The sequence below is a fragment of the Stenella coeruleoalba genome, assembly GCF_951394435.1.
Source record: "Stenella coeruleoalba genome assembly, chromosome: 1".
Taxonomy (NCBI): Eukaryota; Metazoa; Chordata; class Mammalia; order Artiodactyla; family Delphinidae; genus Stenella; species Stenella coeruleoalba.
Window position 1 is genome coordinate 170,443,012 of NC_137169.1, and position 22,377 is coordinate 170,465,388.

Genomic DNA, 22,377 nt, shown 5'->3' on the forward strand with positions numbered 1-22,377 from the left:
CCCCTTGGTAACCATAAATTTGTTTTCTATGTCTGTGACTCTATTTCTGTTTTGTAAATAAGTTCATTTGTATCATTTTTTTAGATTCCACATATAAGTGATACCATATGATATTTGGGATTGACATATACATACTATATATAAAATAGGTAACTAATAAGGATCTACTGTATAGTACAGGGAACTCTACTCAATACTCTGTTAATGAACTATATGGGAAAAGAATCTAAAAAAGAGTGGATATATCTGTATGTATAACTGATTCACTTTGCTGTACAGTAGAAACTAACACAATATTGTAAATCAACTGTACTCCAATAAAAATTAATTTAAAAAAATCATCAACTCATGTACAATCTTATTTCATCTATACTGCCACTCCATCTCCCCACACCAAACTATTTTGATGAAAATCTCAGACATCTTATCATTTTCATAAGATTTTAGTAATAACATTAAGCTAATTATTTTAATAAAGTCATAACCAGATAATGAAATCCTTAATGCTTCATTTATTTATTACCTAATAAGATTAGAACCACATTTTCTATCACAGTGTATTTTTCAGAAATGCCTGCAACACAGTCTCCCAACTTACATGCTCTTATGATTCTGTAATTTTGACACTCCTCCTATGGAGAAGTAGGCTTTGTATTCTCTCCATTTATACCTGAGTGACACAGAAGTCTAACTGTGAAACTTCCAAGGATAAATGATACAAAGCAATACAGCTTAAGGCTGGTTCTCTTGGGGTGATTTCTCATGGAATTTAGTTGCCATGCTTTGAGAATCCCAGGCTTTTTGAGGAAAGGTTACATGTAGGTGTTCCTGTTAACAGTCCCAGCTAAGATCCCAGCTGACAGCATCAACTGTCAGATGTGTGAATGGCTGAGCCTTCAGATGATTCTAGTCCCCAGCCATTCAGTCACACCCAGCTTTTGCATTTTCCCAACTGAGGTCCCAAATATTGTGGAGCAGAGGCAAGCTATCCTCACTGAGCTCTGCCCAAATTGCAGTTTCACATGCTAAATAATTGATTGTTGTTTTAACTTTTTGGATGGTTTGTTAAACAGCAATAGATAACTGCTACACTGCTCTTAGAACATCTATTTTAAAGGTTATCTTCTGTTTCTTCTCTTCAGATAATCCCAGAATATCCTTTTGTTTGGTCAGTTAGATACATTTTTATTTCCTCATTTATTATTAAAACAAAACTTGTAAGTTTAGTAGATAACATAGTTAGCTGGGTAGAAGAGAATTGCTGGGAGAGATAATGGCAACAAAGCTGTATATGGGTGACCATTTGAGCAGACACCTGTGGTTCAGAACTAACGTGAGTAATAGAATCAGAAGGGAGAGCTTATCTGTCAGCAAAGTCTAGAAATTAAAGTACAATGGTTGAGGGACTTCCCTGGTGGTCCAGTGGTTAAGAATCTGCCTTCCAATGCAATGGACGCAGGTTCAAACCCTGGTCAGGGAACTAAGATCCCACATGCCACACGGCAACTAAGCCTGCGCTCTACAACTAGAGAGAAGCTTGCGCACCACAACGAAGAGCCCGCACGCCGCAACTAAGATCTGACGCAGCCAAAAATAATAAATAAACATTTTTTTAAGTACAATGGTTGAATGTAAGTCATAAATCTGTCGTATAGACTAACGATCTAGTTACATTAAGTACAATGGTTGAATATAAGTCATAAATCTGTCATATAGACTAACGATCTAGTTACATTAAAGTATTCATGGCACAACAGTAATTGTTTTTATTCCGAGGAAGAAATAATGTGGAATTAACTACATGGTAATCATTTAACTGCAACAAACAACTTCCCTCAAAATAGACACGACTCAAATTAAGACAATTGATTTCTCCCAGGTCTACACCACCACCACCACCTGTCCTGCCTAACACACACCACTGTCTATTAACTGGTTGAGACTTTCTACCCCACCACAATCTATCATTGGATGTGGGCTGCTACAGGGAGGATGAGAATCTGGTCATGTGACTCTCAGGTGAGAGATAAACTCCATGAGTTGGGGTGAGATAAACCCCGTGAGTTTACAGCTGGGCCAATAAGTCCTTTCTTGAACGGGACTGGGGCAGTGAATCTATCTCTATGTTCACCAAAACAGGATATTTAATAAAGACTGGTAGAATGAATGAAACTAGTAAAATATCAAATAACTCCATGACAATTCAAGCAAAATATTTGGCTTTGTTTCAGTGTTTGTTAATTTTTCAGGAAACATTACCAAATATCTGTAAAATAACCATTTTCCTCAGTTCAATTATTTTATCTTTCCATAGACAACTAACATTGCTTATTAATCACTTTGTTCATAAGTTTAAGAACTATGGGAAATATTGAATACAAAGAGAAATAGAGAATATGGTCTTACCATTCAAGCATGTTAAAGTCTTATTTATTTGCCAGACTATATCCAGACTGCATATACATATCACAGAATGTTAGAACCTTATGGTCTAAAAATCTTAGAACAGAGACATCACTAACTTGGATTAGGACACTTTTATCTTACTACTAAGGGAATAGAGTATCCAGATATACAACTAAAACACCAAGGTTAATAGTCATGTTGGTTCAAAATTCTATCTGAATTGATTCATAGCTCTTTATGAGTTGAGTATCAAAGGAGAAATCTATGATTTACAATTTCATAAGGTATAGCAACTCAGGAAACATGGCTACCTAAACATAAAGTGACACGCTAATATTAAATATTAAACTGATTTTAGGTGGTAAAACTGAAATTAGAATTCAATTCTCTTTATTTTCCATTGTTATATATTTTTACTTTTTTCTATTCCCTACCATTATATAGTAACTTTGAGCTATTTATGTTGATTCTTTATGTTCACTTTCTTCTGTGACTTTAGTTAATATATACTACTACACAAAAATCTTCAGTTAATATGACTTATGAGAACAGGATAACACCTCACTTATCCAGGACTTCTTGGTAATAGAATAAAAAGAGCATCAGGAGAACTATATGCTTGCTCCCAGATCTTTCAGGAACTGGGTTACCCTGAACAAGACCCACCATTTTTTCAATTTTTTTCACCTGTTGGACTAAAGGAACATTAAAACTCCTGTGAATTCCCACTTGTCTTCTTTTGCTTTTGTTGCCTGTGCTTTGATGCCATATCCCAAAAAATCATTGCCAAGGCCAATATCTAGAAGCTTTCCCCCTGTTTTCTTCCAGGAGTTTTACAGTTCAGGTTTTACATTTAAATCTTTAAGCCATTTTGAGTTTACTTTTGTACGGTATAAGATAAGGATCCAATTTCATTCTTTTGTATATGCATATCCAGCTTTCCCAACACTATTTGCTGAAAAGGCTATCCTTTCCGCATTGTATATTCTTGGCACCCTTGTCAGAGATCAGTTTACCATATAAGACACATATATTTATTTGGGGGGGTCTCTCTATTCTGTCCCATCAGTCTATATGTCTATCTTTATGCCAGTACCATACTGTCTTAATTACTGTAGTTTTGTAATACATTTTGAAATCAGGAAGTGTGTCTGGTTTCTTTTGTATATCAATTATACCTCAATAAAGTTGTTTACAAAACTCCTGTAGAGTAGAACTTTTTGGAACTCTAAGAAATATTTGATGGGCTTTCATTTACAAAACAGTTTAAACAATCTGTGCACTTCTAAGGGACAGAGTTAGGATCAAAGTTATAAGGAGGCTGGTTTTAGCTCATTAAAGGAAAAATTTTCTAATATATAAAACTGTCCAACAGTAGGCCTTTCTATGGAAAGTAAATTGTTCTCTGTAGAGCAATTTACACTACCTACCCCTTCCTTCCTCCTTCCCTTCCTTCCTTTTTTCTTTCTTTCCTTTTTACTTTCTTCTTCCTACCTCTCTTTTCTCCTCCTCCTCTTCCTCCTCCTTCTTAACATGATGTTGAATGTATAACAGACAGATGAGACAACTTGTTGAGCTGGTCCTTATTTTTAAAAATTTGTCCTTAAGCCATTCTTCAATACCTCCATTAAAAGCTATCTACATAGTTTTCAGGACTGTGTGAAAAATAATATTTTTCTTGTGGGAAATCCTTAAATATTATAATTTTGACAACAGTGCAACCATTTTTTCCTACTTGAAAGTGCTAGTGCACAATCCCATAAACAAGGCTTATTTTAAGTAAAACAGACTTTTATGATAGGCTCAAATTATTCAGGTGACTCCATATGTTAAAATATTTCCAGAACTGAATTTTTTTTTTCAGCTTGACTAATGGTACCAAGTAAACCAGCACTATACCAAAAATGATTATTTAAAGAAAATCTCATTTTGGACTGCATAATTTTTTTTAACTTCCAAGTGCTCAACGACTTCAAATAGATATTTTTTGAGAACTGAATCTAAAAAGTGAGACTACATATACCTACTGAGTTAGACTGATTAGTTGTTAGGCTGAATATAATGGGCAATTGGACAAAACAATAATTTTAGATTGTCAGTGCAGTGCCAAATGTGGAATGAAAGAAAAGAAGTCCCTACTTTTCATTTTCTGCTTAATTATCAAAGAAACTATTAAAATTAAGTAAGTACAATTAGCTAAGAAAGTCTACTAGAAAAATAAATGGTAAAATCAAAAGATATAAACCAAGATAAAAGCACAAAGTAAACAATAGAAAAATAAATATAATGTGAAAAAATAAAATAAAAATTAGAATAGCAAATAACAATGAAGATTTTTAATAACATAAAGTATTTACAAACACGATAAAAAAGCAAGGAAACTGCATTATCAATAAAGGTTAACTAAAAGAATGTAGAAGAATAAATAAATAAATTCTAAGGATAAATGGTCAATAAAATTTAAGAATAAATGTAGACCAAAGCAAAAATAAACTAAAAGACTTTACTTTTGTGAGGAAGTAATTTAAAGTGACCTTCCAAAGTAGAATAAACAAGAGGTGTAACATTCAGACAGACCCTGATCAAACCCATTTTCTTGGTCTGAGGCAGAAGCAGGAACAAGGTAGGCTTTTTATTTAATTTCAAAACTGTCATCAGGATTTCTCTCAAATGATTCCTAAGAATGAATGTCCCCAGCAGATAACTCCATTGTATAGAAGAACCCTATTCCTCTGGTTCATGAACTTGAAGACATATTTTTATCTAAAAATAAGGCAATCTCTAATTGGCATGGATTCTCCAGAATCATGCAAGAGGTACATCCAGAGAGACAGTTTGGACTATTTCTCTCATCAAACTGGTAGACTACATTGTTGCCTACTTCAAAACAAATGCAGTAGAAGCAATTTTTACAGAACCTAAACCATCCATGTTACAAATGCATTACACCACACCATACCCCTAAAACCATACTTAGCCCAAATCTTTTAGAGTTCAAAGACACAGCCTTATTCCTTATCAAGACTAATATAATTTCCAGTGTGCGTTTTTTAAACCAGAGTAGAGAAGGAGTAGCCAAGATGGCAGAATAGGAAGACCCTGAGCTCACCTCCTCCCATGGGCACACCAAAATTACAACTATTTACAGAGCAACTGTCTATAAGAACAACCTGAAGACTAGCAGAAAGGATCTTCTATAACTAAAGTTATATAGAAGAAACCACACAAGATAGACAGGAGGGGTGGAGATGATGTGTTCTCTAAGCCATATCCCCAGGAAGGCAACCCACAAACAGGATAATTACAATTGCAAAGGTTCTCCCAGAGAAGCAAGAGGTCCAGGAGCCTGTAGGTCCTGCAACAGGAAGAAGAGCCCCCAGAATGTTTGGCTTTGAAGGCCAATGGGGCTTACTTTCAGGAGACCCAGAGGGCTGTGGGAAATAGAGACTCCACTGTTAAAGGATGCACACATAATTTCATATGCAGTGAGATGCAGGGCAGAAGCAGGAATTTGAAAAGAGCTTGGGTCAAACCCACCTGCTTATACTGGAGAGCCTCCTGGAGAGGCAGGAGACAAATGGGACTTGCCCTGGGGACACAGATGCTGGCAGTAGCCAAAGCAATCTTAAGAAAGAAGAACAAAGCTGGAGGTATCACAGTCCCTGATTTCAAACTATACTACAAAGCTACGGTAATCAAAGCAGAATGATACTGACATAAAAATAGAAGCATAGACCAATGGAACAGAAATGAGAGCGAGAAGTGAACCCATGCTTATATGGGTAATTAATCTGAGACAAAGGAGGCAAGAATATATAATGGAGAAAAGACAGCCTCTTCAATAAATTGTGTTGGGAAAACTGGACAGGAACATGTAAAAGAATGAAATTAGAATATTGCCTCATACCATATACAAAAGTAAACTCAAAATCAATTCAAAACTTAAATGTAAGACCTGAAACCATACAAATTCTAGAAGAAAACATAGGCTGTATACTCTGACACCTGTCTTCATAATACGTTTTTAGATACCTTTCCTAAGGCAAGGAAAACAAAAGCAAAAATAAACAAATGGAACTATATTAAACTAAGAAGCTTTTGCACAGTGAAGAAAATTATCAAAAAAACAAAAAGACTGCCTACCAAATAGGAAAATATATTTGCAAATGATATATCTGATAAGAAGTTAATATCCAAAATATACGAGGAACACAGACAACTCAACATCAAAAAACAAAAACAAAATAGCAACCCAATTTAAAAATGGGCAGAAGACCTGAATAGATATTTTTCCAGAGAAGACATACAAACAGCCAACAGGCATGTGCAAAGATGCTCAACATTACTAATCATCAGGAAAATGCAAATCAAAACCAGAATGAGATATCTCCTCATACCTGTCAGAATGGCTATTATCAAAAAGACAACAAATAACAAATCTTGGTGAGGATATGGAGAAAAGGGAACACTTGTGCACTGTTGACAGGAATGTAAACTGGTGTTGTCACTATGGAAAACAGAATGGAGGTTCCTTAAAATACTAAAAATAGAACTACCATATGATCCAGTAATTCCAATTCTAAATACTAACTTAAAAAGATATATGCACCCCTATGTTCACTGCAGCATTATTTACAATAACCAAGGTATGGAAGCAACCTAATTGCCCTTCAGTAGATGAATGGATAAAGAAGATGTGGTATATCTATACAATAGAATATTACCCAGTCATAAAAAATGAATGAAATCTTGCCATTTGCAACAACATGGATGGGCCTGAGGGTATTACAAAAAGTGAATTAAGTCAGGCAGAGAAAGACAAACACTGTATGATTTCATTTATATGTGGAATTAAAAAACAAAATAAATGAACAAACATAACTAAACAGAAATAGAGTCATAGATACAGAGAATAGGTGGTTTTTAGAGGAGGGGGTTTTGGGGGGAAGGGGAGAAATAGATAAGGGAGATTAAGAAGTACTAACTTTCAGTTACAAAATGAGTCATGGTATGAAATGTATAGTGTGGGAAATATAGCCAATAATTATGTAATATTTTTGTACAGTGATACATGACAACCAGATTTACCATGTTGACCATTTTTAAATGTACAGAAATATCTAATCACTACGTTGTGTATCAGGAACTTACATAGTGTTGTAGGTCAATTATACTTCAAAAGCAAATAAATGAACAAACTCATAGAAAAATAGGTCAGATTTATGGTTAACAGATGTAGGGGATGATGAGAGGGGCAATTGGATGAAGGTAGTCAAAAGGTACAAACTTGCAGTTGTAATATAAATAAGTACTGGGGGTGCAATGTACACCATGATAAATATAATTAATACTGCTGTACATTATCTGTGAAAGTTTTTAAGAGAGTAATCCTAAGTATCCTCATCACAAGGAAAAATTTTTTTCTGTTTCTTTCATTTTGTATCTATATGAGTTGGTGAATGTTCACTAAAATTATGTGGTAATCATTTTATGATATATGTAAATTAAATCATTGTGCTCTATACCTTAAACTTATACAGTGCTGTATTGCAATTATATCTCAAAAAAAGGAAGAAAAAAGGAATCACCTAAAACAAAACAAAAAAATTATAGAGTAGAAATGGCTATAGCTTCCTTATTTTAAGGTCTCATACTGTACAGTTTTCACAATGTCTAAAGTTGACCTCATTATATGCTTCTAATTATACTTGATTATTAAACATTATAATAACATAATGGACATACGATAAAATCAGTTACAGAGACTGACTTTACTGCCAATATTTAGTAATTTCCTGTCACCCTGTTAAGTCAGTTATTTCCAACTGTGTGATGGCATTAAGAAGACAATGTTTTATAAAGATATATTCTTTATGAAAATAAAGAAATATCTTCTTTTCTTTATTTCCAATAGGATAAGACATTTTCTACTTCTGCAGTACTTTTTTCTCTCCTATACTCATAAAGCAACATCTCGATGAAACATGTTAGAAAAGACAGCGGGAGTTACGTAAGCATAGAAGCCAGTTTGTCTGAATTCAGTTAAAAACTGGTTAAGCTTCAGGAGTTACTTGGGGATAAGGAGGAGCTAGAAACTGGGCAAAGGGGGAAGGGCGCATCACTCTATACCATTTATATTTTTGGTTGTAAAATAAACATTTATTAACCATTCATTAAATTAATGAATGAATGATTTCAAATGATTTAAATTTAATCTAATAATCTATTTTAAAATACCTGAGATTTCCTTTGAGTTTTCTGAATTGTAGTAGCAAATACATAGCCAAAGTGACAGTAGCTAGGACACATCAACCATTACTTCAGACACCTAGAGTTTAGTGTTCCACTGGAGAAGCCACCCAACTGATGCTACTTCACTGTGAATGTTGATGCTAGTACCTAGCAATTGGCTTAAATAAACATCAAGGAATATATTACTGGATAGAACACAACCTGTTCAGGAATTTGTTCTTGGTCTTCTTTATAAGTGATTTTATTGGTCAGCATTTCTTTTCATTAATTGTTACTAGTACATTTTATAATTGTCTTCTTTTATCATTTGTATGAAGCATATAATTTCTATATTTTCATTTTATGGAAGAAGATGGTAACAAAACCCAAGAATATTTTGCTACACTTATAAGTTGAGACTAACTTTAGGGAAGCAATAAAGATATTACAGTTTTTGTTCCCTGGTATTTAATTAGAGCTAGCACAAAGCCCATTAAAAACAAATATTTTGGGATTTCCCTGTTACTCCAGTGGTTAAGACACCCTGCTTCCAATGCTGGAGGTGTGGATTCGATCCCTGGTTGGGGAACTAAGATCCTGTATGGCCTTCAGCGTGGCCAGAAAAAAAATAAATAGAAAAAAGGATTTTTTTTTAACATCTTTATTGGAGTATAATTGCTTTACAATGGTGTGTTAGTTTTTGCTTTATAACAAAGTGAATCAGCTATACATATACATATATCCCCATATCTCCTCCCTCTTGCATCTCCCTCCCACCCCTCTAGGTAGACACAAAGCACCAAGCTGATCTCCCTGTGCTATGCGGCTGCTTCCCGCTAGCTATCTACTTTACATTTGATGGTGTATATAGGTCCATGCCACTCTCACTTCATCCCAGCTTACCCTTCCCCCTCCCCATGTCCTTAAGTCCATTCTCTACTTCTGCATCTTTATTCCTGTCCTGCCCCTAGGTTCTTCAGAACCCTTTTTTTTTTTTTAGATTCCATATATATGTATTAGCATACAGTATTTGTTTTTCTCTTTCTGACTTACTTCACTCTGTATGATGGACTCTAGGTCCATCCACCTCACTACAAATAATTCAATTTCATTTCTTTTTATGGCTGAGTAATATTCCATTGTATATATGTGCCACATCTTCTTTATCCATTCATCTGTCAATGGACACTTAGGTTGCTTCCATGTCTGGCTATTGTAAATAGAGCTGCAATGAACACTGTGGTACATGACTCTTTTTGAATCATGGTTTTCTCAGAGTATATGCCCAGTAGTGGGATTGCTGGGTCGTATGGTAGTTCTATTTTTAGTTTTTTAAGGAACCTCCATACTGTTCTCCATAGTGATTGTATCAACTTACATTGCCACCAACAGTGCAAGAGGGTTTCCTTTTCTCCACACCCTCTCCAGCATTTATTGTTTGTAGATATTTTGATGATGGCCATGCTGACTGGTGTGTGGTGATACCTCATTGTAGTTCTGATTTGCATTTCTCTAATGATTAGTGATGTTGAGCATCCTTTCATGTGTTTGTGGCAATCTGTATATCTTCTTTGGAGAAATGTCTATTTAGGTCTTCTGCCCATTTTTGGATTGGATTTTTTTTTTGATATTGAACTGCATAAGCTGCTTGTAAATTTTGGAGATTACTCCTTTGTCAGTTGCTTCATTTGTAAATATTTTCTCCCATTCTGAGGGTAGTCTTTTCGTCCTGTTTATGGTTTCCTTTGCTGTGCAAAAGCTTTGAAGTTTCATTAGGTCCCATTTGTTTATTTTTGTTTATATTTCCATTTCTCTAGGAGATGGGTCAAAAAGGATCTTGCTGTGATTTATGTGAGTTATGCCATAGAGTGTTCTGCCCATGTTTTCCTCTAAGAGTTTTATAGTGTCTGGCCTTAAATTTAGGACTTTAATCCATTTTGAGTTTATTTTTGTATATGGTGTTAGGGAGTGTTCTAATTTTATTCTTTTACATGTAGCTGTCCAGTTTTCGCAGCACCACTTATTGAAGAGGCTGTCTTTTCTCCATTGTATATTCTTGCCTCCTTTATCAAAAGTAAGGTGACCATATGTGCATGGGTTTATCTCTTGCCTTTCTATCCTGTTCTATTGATCTATATTTCTGTTTTCCTACCAGTACCATACTGTCTTGAGTACTGTAGCTTTGTAGCATAGTCTGAAGTCCAGGAGCCTGATTCCTCCAGCTCCATTTTTCTTTCTCAAGATTGCTTTGGCTCTTCGGGGTCTTTTGTGTTTCCACACATATTGTGAAATTTTTTGTTCTAGTTCTGTCAAAAATGCCATTGGTAGTTTGATAGGGATTGCACTGAATATGTAGATTGCTTTAGGTAGTATAGTCATTTTCACAATGTTGATTCTTCCAATCCAATAACATGGTATATCTCTCCATCTGTTTGTATCATCTTTAATATCTTTCATCAGTGTCTTATAGTTTTCTGTATACAGGTCATTGTCTCCTTAGGTAGGTTTTTGAAAAAAGTATTTTTAAAAATAAACTTATGAGCATAGATTTTTTTTTTATCCCCCTTCTAAAACAGGGTAGCCCCCAGTAAATGTAGAGCGCCATCATTTTTTTTCTTTTCCCACTAGTGGTTTGTTTTGGTTCCTTGCGTCACATTTTCCACCAGTTTATTCACAATTACCACTGAGCTAAAAATAAGTAAATAAAGATTTTCTAAATTGCTATAATTAGTAATGCCATTTTATAATGAATTCAGCTCTTGCTTGAGTAAACAACTGATTTACTTAAATGTTTGTCACAGATAGAAAAGCTGAAGTTTTTCTTAATGATAACAGTAAGTCAGTTTTCAGATAAAGCATATGATTCTGACAGAGCAATTAGAAAACAATGTAGCAGGTTTATTAAAAATTATGCTATATTGTTTGAGCCTCCTCTTTGTAACTGTGCTTCTATGGAGACACAGAGAGCATGTTAAATAGAACCCATCTGGAGCAAATTGCAAGCCCCCTGTTTGAGATCCTAGGTCCCCTCTTTCCAGATCTTCTACTCTTTTAGGTTACCTATAGGACACTATGGAAAATTTCAAATAATATCTTCAGAACAAATATGTATATTCAGTGAGTCTGTTTTCTGGGGCTTTCTTGTTATCTAGAAAGAAATAAAGCCATAGCATTTTAGAACTAGAACATCCTTTTTAAAATTACGTAGTCGAAATCTTCCATTTTACAGAGTTCATAATAAGAGCCAGAGACATGAATGGACTTGCCTGGCATCTGGTCAATAGCACTGAGAAATTACTGTAAGTGCCCCACTTCTGCTCACTACTCTTTCCACCACTCTTCAACTCTAGCTCCATACATTTTCTGTCCATTGCTCCCCTTCCCCCGCAACAAAATATTCTATAATGAGGTAGGATGCTGCAACTCAGAACCCTCTGGAGGAGAGATTGATCCTGGTTTGCAACACTACTAGAGAGAGCAAATCCTGATGCACCAAGCTAACAACCAAAGAGAGCTGGAGCCACCTCCTTGCAGAGGCCTCACATCTGAGAAAACAATGGCTCATTCATATTGAAGAAGACAGGACTATATCAGTAACTTCTCCAATTATACAGGGTGAATTCCTGGTAGTGAGTGAGATCACTGGGGAGGAAGGAAAGAAAAAGCTCATTCTGATGACACAGAGCCCCTAAATAATATTCAGAATAATTTCCTCCTAGATAAGAGGAACACACTCCACAGAAGCAGGTGAAAATGCAATTTTACAGCTTTTGATAATGGTTCTGTCTCTGACATGTGTTCCTTCCAAAAGAACTGAGCATCTGTTTGGTTATTTTGCAGACAGTGTGTGACAGCAGTAAGGGGATGCAGGGCTGGCAGGGCCCTGATAATGGTAGACACAGTCTCTCCTGGAGTCGGCTATAAGAGAAAACCATTAAGGTGCTTTGCAAAGGGCAAACAAACAAAACTAATTGAGAAGGGTAGCTGTGAAATGAGGTCATTGTACTGCTGCCTAAAAGTCAGGAATGATACAAGAGTGCTGTGCACAAGGAATGAGGGAGTTCTGTCTGGCTTAGAAAATTTCTTATATTTTTCCAAATGACTTAGCAATGCCCGAAATTTACCTTAAGGTTGTATTCATCCTTAATCTAATTTAAGGGCAATGTCTCTGTAGTCGCAATGTCTGTTCAACCCGATCTCTTATTGTCTTCAACATGTTCTGTTCCAGTGACACTCCTCTGCCAGTGGTCTTCTACATGCAATGTCCCTGGTGTGCCTTTTCACATGAAATGCCTCTCCCAGCAAAACAATGTCCCTTTTCTTTCCTAATTCATGCCCCTGACCTCTTCAAAATAATATCCACAGGGTATCTGTACCAGTAATTCTTTTGATCACTATAGGTTATTTACTATGAAGCTTCTTGACATGCAAGTACATGGATTATACTGCATTGTTTTTGATCTGTAAATACTTCGTAAAATGCTTAAATTTTTGTTATGGATTTTAGATGTATTGTCTCAGGAAATCTGAAAACTCCTTGAAGCTCTTTCTTATTTGCTTTCCACTTTTGCCAGAGAATTTAGTTTATTGCCTTGCATGCAATGGATACCCAATACTAGTTTTTATTGACTGCTTCCGAAGGAAAGCAATCGAATTCTCTAATTTCACTCCTTTTTTCACCATGTCACCACTAGGTATGTTAATGAACCATATTAAGAAAGAAGACAAACCAAGGATAAAAACAGCCAATATACTTTATCTCATTAATTTTTCAAAAATAAAATCTTAACTCTTCATAAACATACTGACTACAAGAGAAGATTAAATATCACCTGTCTCCACTTCATTTAGAGAGAAACTGATATTATACTATACTATACTATAGTATACTATACATGAAAAAGTTACATCAGAGGGCCTTAGAGCAATTTTCTGGTGTCCTCTGAGCTGGTCTGTACCTTCCAAGGCTGGAGACATGGAAGACAGAAATGGGAACTGACCTCTCTCTACCTTACACCTTTTAGAAGGATACTCTGATTTTCATTCCTATTGAAACTCTAGTTTTTATAAAGCATCCTCAAATTTCTAACCTGTAGGTAATGGGCAGGTAAAGCCACTTTAGGCACTTTTTAAATAACCTGCTGCTCTTCAGGTGCCATTAATATGACAGAGTCCCTATTGTTGAAGCTTTTGAGTAATTACTCTTCCAGGGCTTTGTTTTTCAGTCTAGTTACTGCAAAATAGCATTTTGGTAAAAACAAGATGGCAGAATAGGAGGATACTGTGTTCACCTCCCCCTATGAAAACATCAGAAATAGATCTACATGTGGAACAATTCTCACCAAAAATGAACTGGAGACTGGCAGAAAGATTCTTCCACAACCAGGGCTATAAAGAAAGATCCACATAGAGTTGAGTAGGAAGGGAGGGGAAGCGATCAGGTTGGGACCTGTGGCCCCAGGAGAAGACACAGAAGAGGAGGGGGTACCACAGGCTGGGAGAACCTCTGCAGAGAGTGAAGGGTTTGAACCACATATTGTGTACCCCAGCCCGGGGGTCAGACACTGGAAAGATGAGTCTCTATAGCTGGTTGGTGGGATTTAAAGAAACCGGCACTGCTCTTGAAGAGAACACACACACTTGCTTACTTCTGGGAACAAAGGGAAGTAGACTGAAACTGCCAGGGGTTCTTGCCAGTTTCCTGTGACTGTCCCAGCACAGCCCAGGCCCCTCCAGCTCTGGTGCAGCTCCCCACTAGGGTGAAGGCTGCCATTGCCAAGGAGAGTGCACATTTGGGGCACAGAGCCTTCTGGGAACTGGCACTGCATCTGAATGGGGCAAGGGCAGCCATTACTGACACTCACAGAGGTGGTGGGTCGGGAGCTGTGTTAAACTTTGACACGCTGGGGCTGTTCTCGCATTTGCCTTAGCCCACGCCAAACACGTGCTCTGACCCCTCCTGCTTCAGCACTGTTCCCCTCTGGGGTGAAGGTGCCATTGCTGGGAGGGGGAGAATGCACACTTAGAGGGAACAAAACCAGCTTGGACCCGACGTGCCTCTGATAGGTTGGTGTTGGCCACTGAGCAGAGAAGAAGCCTTGGCCTACACCTCGCTCTGGCTCTACCCGCTCCATCTCCAGCCCCACCTGGCACCAAGGTGACAGCTGCCAGCACACCCTGAGGGGAGGAAAGGCATGAATTGTGTTCACTTCAGATCCAGCTGTCCAACCAAAGCCAGTGGGCACATGCAGATTGTATAGGGATGCTCCCATACAAGGGCACCCACTCAAGACTGGGATAGGTAACTTTCACCTGCTTTCATAGAGACAGAGAAAGTTTTAAAAAAATATGGGAAGACAGAGGAATTTGTTTCAAATAAAAGGTCAAGAAAAAAGCCCTGAAAAAACAACTAATTAAACAGAGATAAATAATTTACCAGATAAAGAGTTCAAGGCATTAGTAATAAGAATACTAATTGAACTTGGGAAAAGAATAGATGAACACAGTGAGAATTTTAACAAGGAACTAGTAAATATAATAAAGAATCATCCAGAGCTGAAGAAAACAAAAGCTGAAATGAAAAACACACTAGAAGGAGATAAAAGCAGACTAGATACAGAAGAACACATAAGTGATCTGCAAGACCTAATAATGGAAATCACCCAATCAGAACAGAAAAACAAATTTTAAAAAATGAGGACAGTTTAAGGGACCTCTGAGACAACATCAAGCATACTAACATTCTCATTGTTGGGGTCCCAGAAGGAGAAGAGTGAGAGAAAGGATTCAAAAATGTATTTGATAAAATTATGACTGAAACCTCCTGAACTTGAAGAAGGGAACAAATATCCAAGTACAGGAAGCACAGAGAGTACCAAACAAGATGAACCTTAAGAAACTCACACCAAGGCAGATCATAATTAAAATGGCAAAAATTAAAGATTAAGAGAGAATTCGAAAGGGAGCAAGAGAAAAGCAAAGAGCCACATACAAGGGAAACTCCATAAGGCTATGAGCTGATTTTCTGCAGAAACTTTGCAGGCCAGAAGGGAGTGGCATGAGATATTTAAAGTGCTGAAAGTGAAAAACCTACAACCTAGGATACTCTACACAGCAAGGTAATCATTCCGAATTCAAGGAGAGATAAAGAAATTCTCACACAAGCAAAAACTAAGAGTTCATCAATGCTAAGTTGACCCTAAGTGTTAAATGATCTTCCCTAAGTGGAAAAAAAGGCTACACAGGAGTAATAATTTATAAGAAAGGAAAAATCCCACTAGTAAAGGCAAATATAAAATAAAGGCTGTGGATCAACCACTTAACTAAGCTAGTACAAAGATTAAAAGACAAAAATTATAAAATCAGCTATAATTACAATAAACAGTTAAGGGATAAACATGAAGATGTAAAATATGATATAAAAATATAAAACATAGGAGAAGGGATTAAAAATTTAGATCTTTTAGAATGTGTTTGAATTTAATGACTACCAGTTTAAAACAAGTAGATATATTTACAGGTCAACATATACAAACTCCATGGAAACCACAAATCAAAAACCTACAACAGATACCCAAAACTAGAGAGAAATGACATTACTAAAGAAAATCATCAAATTACAAGGGAAGAAACTAAAAGAAGAACAGAGAAGAAGTGCAAAAACAACCAGAAAACAAATAACAAAGTGGCAATAAGTACATACTTGTCAATAATCACTTTAAATGTCAATGGACTAAATGCTCCAATCAAAAGACATAAGGTGGCTAATTAGATAAAACAATAAGACCCCTAGATGTGCTGCTTATGAGAGATTCACTTCAGAGTTAATGGCACACAAAGTGAAAGGATGAAAAAAGATATTTCATGCAAATGGAAAAGACAATAAAGCTGAGGTAGCAATATTCACATCAGACAAAGTAGACTTTAAAACAAAATCTATAACAAAACACAAAGGAAGGCATTATATAATGATAAAAGGATCAATACAAGAAGATATAAAGTTCATTAACATATATGCACCTAATACAATAGCGTATAAACATGTAAAGTAAATATTAACAGGTATAAAGGGAGACACTGACAATAATACAATAATAGTAGGGCACTTTAACACCCCACTTACATCAGTGGACAGGTTATCCAGACAGGAAATCAATAAGGCAACATGGTTCTTAAATGACACATCAGACCAGCTGAACTTAATAGATACCTACAGGACATTACATCCAAACACAGCAGAATACACATTCTTTTCAAGTGCACATGAATGTTTTCCAAGATAGATCACATGCTAGGCCACAAAATAAGTCACAACAAATTTAAGAGGACAGAAATTACATCAAGCATTTTTTCCAATTGCAACAGTATGAAACTAGAAATCAATTACAGGAAGAAAAATGGGAAAAACACAAACACGTGGAGACTGAATAACATGCTAATAAAACCCGAGTGGGCCAATGAAGAAATCAAAGAGGGAATCAGTAAATACCTAGAGACAAATGAAAATAAAAATACAACTTTCCAAAATCTATGAGATGCAACAAAAGCAGTTCTGAGGGAAGTTTATAGCAACAGAAGTCCACCTCAAGAAATAAGAAAAATCTCAAATAAACAACTAACTTACCATCTAAAGAAATTAGAAAAAGAGGAAAAACAAAGCCCAAGGTCAGCAGAAGGAAATATTAAAGAGCAGAGAAGAAATAAATAAAATAGAGACAAAAAAAGCCAGTAGAATATAAAACAGATAACCAACAAGGACCTACTGTAGAGCACAGAGAACTATATTCAATATTTTGTAATAACCTATAAGGGAAAAGAACCTGAAAAAGAATATGTGTATGTGTGTGTGTGTGTGTGTGTGTGTGTGTGTGTGTATAACTGAATCACTATGCTGTGTACCTGAAACTAACACGACATTGTAAATCAACTATACTTCATTTTTTTAAAAAAAAAGAGCTTACTACATTAAAAAAAAAGCAATAGAAAAGATCAATGAAACCAAGAGCTGATATTTTAAAAGATAAACAAAACTGATAAGCCTTTAGCTAGGCTCATCAAGAAAAAAAAGGACTCAAATAAAATAAGAAATGAAAAAAAAAGCAATGAAAGAAGAGTAATTACAATATCACAGAGATACAAAAAGCATAAGAGAATACTATGAACAGTTACATGCCAACAAATTGGACAAACTGGAAGAAATGGACAAATTTCTAGAAACAAAGAAACTAATGAATATAACAAAACAGAAACAGACTTACAGATACAGAGAACAAACTTGTGCTTACCAGTGGGGAGAGGGAAAGGAAGAGGGGCAAGTTAGGGGTAAGGAATTTACAGGTATAAACTACTATGTATAAAATAGATAAACTATAAGGTATTATACCATACAGGGAAAATAGCCAATATTTTATAATAACTTTAAACAGAGTATAATCTATAAAATATTGGATTACTATGTTGTACACCTGAAACTAATATAATATTGTATATTGACTATACTTCAATAAAAACAAAACAGTAAAAATTTAAAAAAACACACAGCACTTTGACGAAATGCTTACATGGATCTCTCTGGATTCAAATCACTGATCCTACAATAATAATATACCGCAGGACTATTTATTTTAAATCTTTGGAACAAAGGATTTGTTTAAGAAAAATCAATCACACCATGGGTAAATATAAAAATTTACTAAGAAAAAAAATAAGATCATTATAATCATCATTCTGGGTTTACTCAATCACTCATTATTTACTATGTCATTTAACAAATACATCTAAGTACCTGTTTTGTGCCCAAACTGCTCTAAACATTTGGAGGAGGATAAGGGTAAATATGATATGGCCCCCAACTCAAGGAGCTTTTTTTGTAAGACTGATACACAAACATGATGATGTATTCAAGGCTCTCTGGGAACTCACAGAAGATAACCTCTTGGTAGGAGAACTCTAACCACGCAGATTGTCAGTGTTTTATCGCTTCATTACAGGTGAGCTACATCATAAATGGATGAAAAGTTCATATGTTCAAAATTACCCTCAAGGGTCATGAGGATGTTGCCATGTTGGAGATCATCTTACTATTTTCTTGACAGGTCTAACATATTTGTTCTCCTCAAGCTTTGAGCACCAGATAAAGTAGGAGCTATGTATTAAAATAAATGTACCTTTAAACTGTACAATCACCCCCAGGTTGGCAAAATTTTTGCACTGAGAGGCAGTTACTGCAATAAAAAATTAGATCTGAAGAGAGGTCATGCTTCCCATCTCAGGCTCACTTTAGGGCTTTTGCTCTTTGAGCCCAAAGGAGGACTGAAATTTCCAGTACTCATTGTTTAAATGAGTGTATATAGTTGAATTCTCAATTAAATATAACTTGGTGCAACCCCACCATCCTCTGTCACTCATGTTTTTTACTCATTTCTGTCGTCTGTACTCACATGTCAGTCTTCTCCTTCCTTCCCCGCCCCACCTCCGCCCGCCTCTTTCTCTCAGCTATATGTTGCATGGGCTTGCTAATCATTCTAGTCTTTAAATATGGAGCTGCAGAAATATTATGCCATCTCAAGAGTCCAGCTTGTTTCAGCTCTTGTTACTTTTGCTACAACTGTAACTGTTGCTCTTCACCTTGGCTTTAATTCTGCAAATATTAACTGAGCATTTTTGCTTCATGCACTGTGCAAGAACAGAAAGATAGATAAAATAAAACCTCTGAGTTCAAGGGATTTACAGTCCAGAGGCACTATTTTTATTGTGATTATTTTATCTTGCTTTCTTTTATCTCTTCAAAATTCACAGTTTGCATCTCACTATGTTATTCTGAGCTCAGCTCCCCCTCAGGTCACAAAGTTGCCATATTCGTTGCACTGAATTTACACTTTCTAATACAGAGCTCACTCAGAATTCTAAAATACATCTACCCCCTCCCCAACCACGTGGCAGCAGGATCAGTAACTTCCTTGGATTCTTCCTTTCTAGTCATGTCACCATCCTTGCTACCTTGACTGCTGGTGTCAAGTAATTCAATTCAACTTGCTTTATAATGGGGTTACCCTTGCCACCTGGCTTGCCTTCTGCATAATAGAAATGACCATTTCTTTGTTTCTATGGATTTGAGGGCAGCAGGACCAGCTTTCCATGTGAGAAACAGTAGGAGGACTGTCCTTATGGGATATTTTAAAACTCTGAGTCTTAGATGCTTAATTTTCCCATTTCTACTTCAAAGCTTTTCCCCTCCTGTAGCTAAAACACAACATGACTCTTCTTCAAAATATGCCTATATACATTTAATTGCAAGGTTCCAGAATTTTTTTTAAAAGTCTTACAGATATTTAACTTACATAAATATAATTTAAAGTGACACCATTTCTAGGAAAACGCTTTCTGGAAATTTATTTCTCCTGAAAGATCTGTCTGTGTATTTGAAATTACAGAAGTCAGGCTGAGCAGACCTAGATGGATCCTCTCTGCCTATAGACTCATTGGCTGTGGGTGGATGGGAGGCAACCTGAGAGTGACTCTTGCCCAAGCCTCACCAAGGAAACTCTGTCTTTCTTAGTCAAGGAACAAAACAAAGAGTTTTCTGATTAAAAAAAACAACAACACATAAGCTATTCAGGAGAAACTCCTGTGGGATTTTTCTCAAGGTAGCTACAAAATGTACAAACCTATTTAAAGTGTTACATATGTCAATCAAATAATTAAAAGAATTAATAGAGAAGATGGCAGAGTAGAAGGAAGTGCATTCACTCCCTCTTGCAAGAGCACCGGATTCACAACTAACTGCTGAACAATCATCAACAGAAGACACTGGAACTCACCAAAAAAGACACCTCACATCCAAAGACAAAGGAGAAGCCTCAATGAGATGGTAGGAGGGGTGCAATCACAATAAAATCAAATCCCATAACCACTGGGTGGATGACACACAAACTGCAGAACAACTATACCACAGAAATCCACTCACTGGAGTGAAGGTTCTGATCCCTACGACAGGCTTCCCAATCTGGGGGTCCAGCAATGGGAGGACGAATTCCGAGAGAATCAGACTTTGAAGGCTAGGGGGATTTGACTGCAGGACTTCGACACGACTGGGGGAAACAAAGACTCCACTCTTGGAGGGCACACACGAAGTAGTGGGTGCACCAGGATGTAGGGGGAAGGAACAGTGACCCCATAGGAGACTGAACTAGACCCACCTGCTAGTGTTGAAGAGTCTCCTGCAGAGGTAGGGGGCAGCTGTGGCTCACCATAGGGACAGGTACACTGGCAGCAGTGGTTCTGGGAAGTACTCCTTGGTGTGAGCCCTCCCAGGGTCCACCACTAGTCCCACTAAAGCGCCTTTAGCCTCCAGTGGTGGGTTGCCTCAGGCCAAAAAATGAACAGGGAGGGAACCCAGCCCCACCCATCAGCAGACAAGCAGATTGAAGTTTTACTGAGCTCTGCCCACCAGAGCAACACCCAGCTCCACCCACCACCAGGCCCACCCATCAGGAAGCTTGCACAAACCTCTTAGATAGCCTCATCCACCAGAGGGGAGACAGCAGAAGCAAGAAGACTACAATCCTGCAGGCTGTGGAATGAAAACCACATCCACAGAAAGACAGACAAAATGAAAAGGCAGAGGACTTCATACCAGATGAAGAAACAAGATACAACTCCAAAAAACAACAAAGTGAAGTGGAGATAGGTATCCTTCCAGAAAAAGAATTCAGAATAATGAGAGGGAAGATGATCCAGGACCTTGGAAAAAGAATGTAGGAAAGATCGAGAAGATGCAAGAAATGTTTAACAAAGGCCTCGAAGAAAGGACAAACACCTAGAAGAATTAAGGAACAAACAAACAGAGATGAACAATACAATAACTGAAATGAAAAATACACTATAAGGAATCAATAGCAGAATAACTCAGGCAGAAGAACATAAGTGATCTGGAAGACAGAATGGTGGAATTCACTGCCACAGAACAGAATAAAGAAAAAAGAATGAAAAGAAATGAAGACAGCCTAAGAGACCTCTGGGACAACATTAAACGCACCAACATGCACATTATAGGGGTCCTGGAAGGAGAAGAGAGAGAGAAAGGACCCGAGAAAATATTTCAAGAGATTATAGCTGAAAACTTCCCTAACACGGGAAAGGAGATAGCCACCCAAGTCCAGGAAGCGCAGAGAGTCCCAGGCAGGATAAACCCAAGGAGAAACAGGCCGAGACACATAGTTATCAAATTGACAAGAATTAAAGGCAAAGAAAAATTATTAAAAGCAACAAGGGAAAAACAACAAATAACATACAAGGGAACTCTGATAAGCTTAACAGCTGATTCCTTAGCAGAAACTCTATAAGCCAGAAAGGAGTGGCACAATATATTTAAAGTGATGAAAGGGAAGAAACTACAACCAAGATTACTCTACCTGGCAAAGATCGCATTCAAATTAGATGGAGAAATCAAAAGCTTTACAGACAAGCAAAAGCTAAGAGAATTCAGCACCACCAAACCAGCTCTACAACAAATGCTACAGGAACTTCTCTAAGTGGGAAACACAAGAAAAAAAAAGGACCTACAAAAACAAATCCAACACAACTAAGATGGTAATAGGAACATAGATATCGATAATTACCTTAAATGTGAATGGATTAAATGCTCCAACCAAAAGACCCAGGCTCACTGAATGGATAAAAAAACGAGACCCGTATATATGCTGTCTACAAGAGACCCATTTCAGACCTAGGGACACATAC